This window comes from Nicotiana tomentosiformis, chromosome 4 (genome assembly GCF_000390325.3).
Source record: "Nicotiana tomentosiformis chromosome 4, ASM39032v3, whole genome shotgun sequence".
In the NCBI taxonomy this organism is placed as follows: domain Eukaryota; kingdom Viridiplantae; phylum Streptophyta; class Magnoliopsida; order Solanales; family Solanaceae; genus Nicotiana; species Nicotiana tomentosiformis.
Window position 1 is genome coordinate 66,912,864 of NC_090815.1, and position 9,682 is coordinate 66,922,545.

A 9,682-nucleotide genomic window follows, 5' to 3' on the forward strand; every position below is an offset into this window, starting at 1 on the left:
ATTATTCTACCTCAGGTCTAGCTAGAAATGCATAAAAATAGGTCTGGGCCCCATATTTTGACCTCCGCCACTCGGACGGCCTCTAGTTGGTTGGCCTCCACCTCTAATGGCCTGACTTCCTCCTCTAGCAACCTGACCCCCGCCTTTAGCTGGCTAAGCGGGCTGCGGAGAAACCAGTGCCGGAACCATGGCACGAGAACTATACTATAGCATGCCGCCGTGTGACCTAGGGAAAAATTTAGCAACGTGCCTCAGATCTCCACAAGTATAACAAACCCTCAACTACTGTGACTACTAACCTTGGAACTGGCCCTATTGACCTAAATAACCAACCCGATAACTCTGGATTGGAGGTGCGCTAATAGTAGCTGATGGTGCACTATAGGCTAGCTGCTTAGGATAAGACACATAAGAACCACGACTGCCCAAAGCACCGTGGGATGCTTGAAGCGCTGACTGAAACGGACTAGGAGGATAGACCCTAAAAAATTAACCCCTGCCTCCAGACGAGGCCCCACTGAAACTACCATAATGACTAGGCCTCTTCTCAGATACCACCTCCCTACTCTAACTACGAATCATCTCGATCCGTCTAGCAATATCTATGACCCTCTAAAAAGAAATATAATCTTTGGTCTCCTTGGCTATCTGTAGCCTAATACAAAAAGTAAGTCCATTAATGAATTTCCTCACTCTCTCCCTCCCAGTAGGGAGTAAGATAACTGCATGGCGATCTAGGTCCACAAATCGAGTCTCATACTGGGTAACGCTCATGATACCCTACTGGAGGCGCTCGAACTTCCTGCGGTACTCCTCTCTCAGAGTGAAAGGAATGAACTTCTCTAGAAAAAGGTGTGAAAACTGATCCCAAGTATGGTGGTGAACCTGGTCTGCTCCGCACATGATCCTGCCACCATCTCTTACCGAACTGGTCATCTGAAACACTGCAAAAGTTTACTCCATTGGACACAACAATACCCATGTTGCTCATCACCTCGTAGCAACGATCCAAATAATCATGTGGGTCCTCAGAAGGTGCACCACTGAAGTGAATAGGGAAGAGCTTTGTGAACTTATCCAACCTCATCAATCCCTCAAAACACATCGCGGGCCTCTCCCAGGTTTATGTAGCAATAAGAGGCAGAACTACCCAAACTGGATAGACTACTGGAGTCTGAGATATGGGAGCCATCTGCTCCCGAGTGTTAGTAGCGGGAGTTTGTGCTCCTCCCCCAGCTTGTGAGACAATTGGTGCCACCGAAAATGCACGGTCTGGGCCACACTCTCTATAAGGCCCACTAAATGGACTAGAGCGTCCTGAAGCATAAGAGTGGCTATAAATCCCTCCAGGGCCTGAGCGGGTCCGACTGGTGCAGTATGAGCTGGGATATCCTCCTCATGATCAATCTGAGGCTCCACAGTGGGTGTTGCTGCACGAGCTCTAGGATGAGTTCTGCCTCTGCCTCGTCCTCAGGCTCGACCTCGGCCCCAGCCCCTACCCCTAGTAGTGGCTGCAACAGGGGGCTCCGGCTCCCGCCCGGCTATAGACGCTGTGCGTGTTCTCACCATCTGCGAGAGAACAAGAATGGAATGATTATAAACATCAATGATAGAATAAAATCGCACGATAGGAAAAGAAATAAGTGACATTCTTTTCCTAAAACTTCATAGCCTCGAGAAGATAAGTACAGACGTCTCCGTACCGATCCTCTAGACTCTACTAAGCTTTCTCATGACTCGAGAGACCTAAGCAACCTAGTGATCTGCTACCACCTTGTCAAAACACGGAATTCCCGACCTCGGGACCGTGATGGTGCCTAATATCCACTTGATAAGCAAGCCGACGTTAATAAGAAATTAACAATTTTTTAACAATTAATTCAAAGTAATGACATTAAACGAGAACTAAATTCCAAATTTAACACATTGAATAAAAGTAACGCGATGCTAACTACTCCCAGAAATTCGGAGTCACAAGTACATGAGCAACTAGAAGTCTACAAGCATAGTTTGAAATAAATACAACCGTTCGAAGGAGATAATCTGTAAAGATAGGAAAGGGAAGGGGACATCAAGGTCTATGAACGCTAGCAGATCTACCTCGAGTCTCGCAAGTGAATGTGATCCGAGCCGAGCACCTCTAAGCACTGCCGGGACCAATACCAGTATTTGCACAAGAAGTGTAAAAGTGTAGTATGAGCACAACCGACCCAATGTACTCTATAACTGTCGAGCCTAACCTCAATGAGTTAGTGACGATGCTATGACAAGGCAAATACGTAAAAACCATGTACAAGTATATATAAAGCAGCAAAATAACAAGATGAACAATTAAATGTTAACTGGGAGGGGACATGCGAAAGGGGAAATATCATAAAAACGGCAAGTACGAAATCACGAAATAACATCTTCCGAAATAAGTAAAAATATAAGCAAGTAAATCACCAAAACCGGAAATCAAATACGTCAATGATATGAAAATGGCACGGCATCACCCTTCATACTTTTACTCTCGTCCTCAGCATGTAATATCATAAATGAATTGGCACAATATCACCCTTCGTACTTTTACTCACCGGCACGACATCACCTTTCGTGCTTTTACTCTCAAATCTCTCAATATATGATAATGAATGCAAATAAGGCACGACAACACCCTTCATGCTTTTCTCTCTTCCCCAGCAAGCAACAACACCAATCCGAATAATAAAAGCAGGGTGGAAAACAAAATTTCTTCAATTATGGTGCCATGACATCAAACTCAATTTTCAAAATATTCAACATCTTTGAAATAAATAATAAATACAAAAATGAATAATTAATAGAAGTAATAATCTAACCTAAGCATGGAAAATATAATCAATGAAACAATATAATAGAAAGAAACAATTTCCACCCGCATGCTTTAACCCAATGACAACGTATAGATACTCGTCACCTCACATATACGTTGTCCCGACACATAAAACACGTAGCAGATAGACCAACGAGTCATAATCTCTCAAGTCAGGGCCAACCACGACACTTACCGCACTCCGCAACCAAATCAATTTTCAACCGCGGCTTTTCCTCTAGAATTTGCCTCCAAACCGATTAAATCTAACCATTAAATCTAACCAAATATAGTTCGAATAATTCAAAATAGGCTTTAGAAACTACCCAAGAGTGAAAAAGATTCAATCTTTAATGATTTTGCACAAAGTCAACAAAACTCAACCCCAGGCACGCTTAATCAAAACCCGAGATTCATATCAAAACTCAATTATCCATTCACCCCCGAGCCCGGTTATGTGATTAGTTTCGAAATCTGACCTCAATTTGAGGTCTATATCTTAGTTTCTCAAAATCCCCAACTTCTACCTAAATCCCTAATATCTTCAATGAAAAGGCATAGATTAATGGTTAAAAATCAACAAGCCTACCCCAGACCCATTAACCCATCGTGTTCACGTGAGTATGGTCGCGTTCGAGAAGGGAAATCCCTCTACTACTTTGCGTTCGCGACTGCATCCTCGCATTCGCATAAAACGAATACGTCCCAGCACAATTTCCCCTTCGCGATCGCGAAGTACAAAACACCAGATATCAACAAATAGCTGAAACAGCAATATTTTTCTAAATTCAAATGGTCCGTAGCCTATCCGAAACTCACCCAAGCCCCTCGAGCTCAAAATCAAATATGCACACAAGTGTAATAGCATCATACGAACTTGTTCGTGCTATCAAAACACCAAAATAACACCTAGAACTATGAATCGGACATCAAAATGCATAAAATTTTCTAAGAAACTCAAGAACTTCCAAATTTAGAACCGAGCGTCTGAATCCTATCAAATAAATTCCGTTTAGAGCCAAATCCTGCAGACAAGGTTTAAATAGTAAAATGAACCTATTTAAGTCCGAACCCGATAGCCATAAAGTCAACTTACGGTCAAACATAGGAAATATTTAAATTTTGAAATTACTACTTTTCAAAAAATCAAGTCAAATTAAGTTAAGGACTTCCTAATTCAATTCCGGACATATGCCCAAGCCTAAAATCACATTACGGACCCACCGGGATCGTCAAAATATTGATCTGGGGTCGTTTACATAAAATGTTGACCATAGTAGACTCGGGTTATTTTTAAAACTAAAAATCATGTTTTTCTTCAAATTTTCACATAAAAGCTTTTCGGAAAAAAGACACATAATGCGCATGCAAATCGAGAAACACTAAATGAAGCTAATAGACCTCTTGGAACATGGAAATAAGGGCTAGAACTCAAAATAACCTATCAAGTCACCACACTTATGCTCTTCCTCTGGTGCCCATAGCCTGACCTCCTCTGCTAGATGTACCGTGAAGTAGTTGGTACAACAGAGATCAATCCTGCCTTAGCCAATGTACCAAACATGCTCAGGAATTGTGCTAAAGTCTTTTGAAGTCTGGGGGTAATAACAGGTGCCTCTAGTGCTTGTACCCCAACTGGAGCTACTGGTGTCTCCTCAACTAATTCTCCGGCAGGTGCTCTAGCTACGACACGTGCCCCTCCTCGGCCTTGGCCTCTCCCGGCTCTAGCAGGGGGCACAAGTGTCTACTCGGCTGATTTGGTAGTGCATGTCCTCATCATCTCTGAGAGAATAGAGATACAAAGGCTCAAACTTAGAGATCAACAAATTTGCACGACAGGAATGAAAGAGGTGGAATTTTCCTAATAGTTTCATAGCCTCTCGAAGATAAGTACAGACGTCTCCATACCGTGTCGCGACGGGGTTAAGTTAGGATGAGATTCGTTATGATTATTAAGTGTGATTTGCTTCTTCCTTATGGGATGGACTTGTAGTATGGTAACGATGAGGAGTTTTACCTATTGGACTTGCTGGGTAGTTCTCTCATATATTTCTCTTTCCACTTTTGGTTGTATTCGAGTTGTGCTTGTTAGGTTTGGATCGCGATGTATGTGCCCAGGTAGCGTTTGATGTAGATTGTTTTTCGGGTGAGTAGTTATGTGTTTCACATGTTTCTTGCATCATTATCAGTGTTGGGAAGGTTTGTAACATGGTTCTAGTCGATATGGGACTATTTACCGGTACCAGGTTGGGTAATGGGAAGCTATTACGGCAGAGTTGTTGCTATGGGCATATGGCTGATGTGTCATGTCGTGTGGTTATACCTTGTGGATGTATGCATAAGCTGTTACAGCTAGTTGAGGATTTTACAGTGTGTTAGTGAGATAATAGGGCCCTTGGTGGATGTTAAAATTTGGTTTTAATTCTTATCGGCATGAGTGAAAGGAATAATCTTCAGTTGAGATGATGTCGTCGGGCTTATGTGGATTGGGATGACGTGGGATAGCCCGTGTGTATGTGTATTGTGAGTTTATATAGTGAATTGATTGTTTTGGAAAGACTCTTGGCACGTTCGAGGACGAACATTTGTTTAAGAGGGGGAGAATATAACGATCCGACCGGTCGTTTTGACATTTAGCATTATGTTTAGTGGTTTGAGGTCTTGAGTGGTTTTGTATTATGTATTATGACTTGCGTGTATGGTCGGAATTGATTTTTGGATGTGTCGGGATTGATTTGGATGAGTGATTCTCATTTTAGAAGCTTAAGTTCGAAATATTGACCGATGTTTGACTTTGTGAAAACGACCCCAGAACGATATTTTGATGGCTCCGATAGGTTCGTATTGTTATTTTGGACTTGGACGTATGCCTGAAATTGAATTCGGAGGTCCCTAGGTTGATTTGGCATGGTTTGCTGAAAGTTGGCAATTTAAAGGTTTAGAAATTCCTCAGGTTTGACATTATTGATATCGCGTTTCGATTTTTATTTTGGCACTTAGAATATGTCCGTTATGCTATTTGGAACTTCTATGCAAATTTTGGCATCATTCCGAGTTGATTTGATGGGAATCCGACGCGTAGTTGTGTTTTTAGAATTTCTTGAGTTTCAATGTAAAATTTCATGCATTTTGATGTTCTATTTGCGGTTCTAGATGTTATTGCGGTGTTTTGATCTCACAAGCGAGTTCATATGATGTGTTTAGACTTGTGTGGATGTTTTGTTTTGAGCCCCGAGGGCTCATGTGAGTTTCAGACGCATTTCAAAGTGTTTGAACGGGTTTCAGTTTTGTTTGTTTTTGCACAGGTACTTCAGGTCTCGCATTTAAGGTGTTTTTGCGATCATTGCATTTGTGAGGTTTACTAGGGTATGTTAGGTTCTCATTTGCGAACAAATTGTTTGCTTTTGTGATGGGGGTCTGGGCTAGGCTAAACCGCATTTGCTATCATCATGGTCACTTTTGCGAAGTGTTCCTTGTTAGCATTTGCGAACATATTGTCGCATTTGTGAAGTTAGAAGGAGTGTGATGGATTTCCCTTTTGCAATCATTCTTCGCATTAGCCGGGTTTGCAATTGCGAACCCTAGGTAGCACTTGTGACACTTGCGCCTAAACATAAGGGCTGGAAGACGGGATTTTTGTCTCATTTTTCATATCTTTGAACCCTAGAATCTGTAGGAGGCGATTTGGAGGAGGGATTCCACCTACAATAGTTGGGTAAGTGTTTAAATCAATTTCCAAATATTTTTGATGATTATATATGAGATTTAATATCAAACTTATGAGAATCAAAGAGAAAATTTGTGAAATTTTTACTATGTTTTGAAAAATTAAAATTTCAAATTTGAGAGTCGAATTGGAATAAGATTTTGAAACAAAACTCATATATGGACTCGTGGGGTTATGCGTAGTCAAGATCTACCCTTGAACCCTAGTTCTAACTAGGTGAGCCCGGGGTGGACTTTTGAGGAATTGTACAAATAACATAGCTTTACTTATTGGATTTGGTTTCTCTTGCATTAATTGATGTTATTAAGTCGATTTTGATTAGATTTGCGCCGAGCGGATGTGAATTGTAAAGGAAAAGCTACTTTTGAGTGTTGATTTGGGCTAGTTAAGGTAAGTGTCTTTCCTAACTTTGTGTGGGAGAACTACCTCATGGGGATTGGATTTACTGCACTATTTGAATTATGTGGAAGATGAGTACACGAGGCGACAAGTGTGTACACGGCCTTACTTGTGGAAATTGACCGGTTTAAACTCTTAAGCTTCTTACGTGCATCCAATTGAAGTTGTCATATCATGATGTACTCTCCATTATTAAGTTTACTCTTACATGTTATAGTTGAAGTTGTTAGTACATGCTTTATCTTTTATTGTCAAGTTTACTCATATATGCTTTAATTGAAGTTATTACCTCTTTTATTGTCAAGTTACCTCTTTTATTGTTGAGTTATTCTTAATTGACGTTCATTTCATGTTACCCCTTTTTATTGTTGATTTATCCTTATTTGAAGTCGTTATTACATGCTATTTTTCTCATTGTTGAGTTCTTCTTATTTGAAGTCACTATTACATGTTATCTCTTTCATTGTTGAATTTATTCTTCCATTTCATTGTGTTGTTGTAATTCTTGTGTTGATCTACTTACCGTACTCTCGTGTTATTGTGGTTGTTATTGTACTTAGTGTTGTTGAGTCGTGGGCTATGTTTTGTCATGGTTTTGGTATTGTCGTTATGGAAATGTTGTGGCATATGGGCACGTGTGGTGCGAGTTGTCATGTTGTTGTTGTGTTTTGGCACATGTGGAATTGTTGAGAGGATTCTCGGGGTGTTTGCACGTGAGTTGTCTGTTCTATTGTTATTATTGATATTTGTACATGCAGCGAGACTAGGCGGGCTATATTTGTAGGGTTGGCGCATGTGGCGATACAAGGCGGGACAATTATTGATGCGCATGTGGCGAGACAAGGCGGGCATTTACTTTACTGTTGCGCACGCGGCGAGATAATGTGGGCTATGTCGGGGATAATTTGTGATGGTCTGGGGGCATTGTTGTTGATGATATTGTGTGGTGGGGTAACTATCTTACATGCATCATGAAACTACGGTTTTTGATGTGTTGTTTCCAATGTGCTACTCGATGTCTCTGATCTTACCCGTTGAATTAAACAATAAAAAATCACACTTGCACAAGCATATACCGTAACATGTCACCTATATCAATCCTGGAGTATGAATCTTGATGTTTATTGATCATGTACATGTATTATTGTATACTTGCTTTCTGTGTGTGAATTGGACTAGTGGCACGTGATTTGTCTGCTCGAATATGAGATATTGTTACTCTTGGCATGTGAGTCGTCCGTGCATATCTAGGGTATTATCAGTATTGGCACGTGAGTTGTCCATGCAACACTTGAGTTGTGCGAGCAGTTTTGATTTGATATATAGGCACAAGGTGTCGTGTGGTTATGTTTTCGTGATTTGGAACTTGTGATTTGTGATTATGCGGTGTAACAACCCGACCGGTCGTTTTGAGCTCTAGCATGTCGTTCGGCTGTTTGAGGCCTTGAGTAGCTATAGTTCATGTATTATGACTTGTACGTGTAGTAGAATTTGAATTTCGTAATGTTCGGAGTTGATTTGGAAGGAAAATTCTGAATTCGGAAGTTTTAAGTTGAGAGAGTTGACCAAGGCTTGACGTTTGAGTAAAGCATTTGGGCGCTTATTGTGGAAAGTTGGCATTTTATAGGTTTTAGAATTTCCTAAGTTCGAGTTGAAGTGGACTTTGGTGTTACTGATGTCAGTTTGGGATTCCGAGCCTTGGAATATGTTTGTATTGTGATTTATGACTTGTACATACTGTAACGTTTAGGTATGATCGGACGCGTTCGTCGAAGTTCAAATATTTGAAAGTTGAAAGAAGGATTTTGATCGTTGATTTGTTGTTTTGATTTTATTCATGGTGTTTCGAGCCTTTGGATAAGTTTGGTGAAGGTATTGGGACTTGTTGGTGTAATTGGACGGGATCCAGTAGGCCTGGGCTGTGTTTCTGGATGGTTTCAGACCATTTCTCTAAGTGTTACAGCTGCTGGTTTCTGGTATGTTGGGTATGCATCGCGATCGCGGGAGAGTGGTCGCGATCGCGAAGAGTAAAGTGGGTTGGTGGAGCATTTGTTATATGTGATCTCCTAAATGGTCTCACGATCACGAAGTTTGAGCAGAAGGTTCTTCGTGTTCGCGTGGGAGAAGTTGCGAATGCGTAGGGTTATTGAGGCTGGTCTATTTTTGGTGAGTTGTTTTACGCGATCGCGGGAGATGTGTCACGATCGCGTATGAGGAAGTGCTAGGGCTGGGAGTTTATACCTTCGTGTTCGCGAAGGATGGAACGCGATCGCGACTGTTTGGGTATCTGTAGAGTGCCACCGCATGGTGGAGCTCGCATTCGTGTAGAAGGATTTTCGGGGCTGACTGGCTTGGCCTTTGCGATCGCGAGGGTACTTCCGCGATCGTGAAGAGGAATGACCTGAGCATAGTTGATTTTTATACGGGATTTTGTTCATTTCTCCCTCATTTTCACATAGTTGGGCAATTTGTGGAGCTCTTGGAGGGGAGATTTCATCATCTATTATGAGGTAAGTTATTCCACTTGTGTAGGTTAAATACATGAGTTATATATGGATTCAAACATGGAAATTTGTAGAAATTGTGGGATTTTGGAAGAAAACTTAGAATTTGATATTTCTGAATTTTGACCACAAAATTGGACATGGAATTTGAAATAAAGTATATATTTGAGTTCGTGATGTTATGGGTAGTAATTATCTTCGAAAAGTTTCAGAATCCGT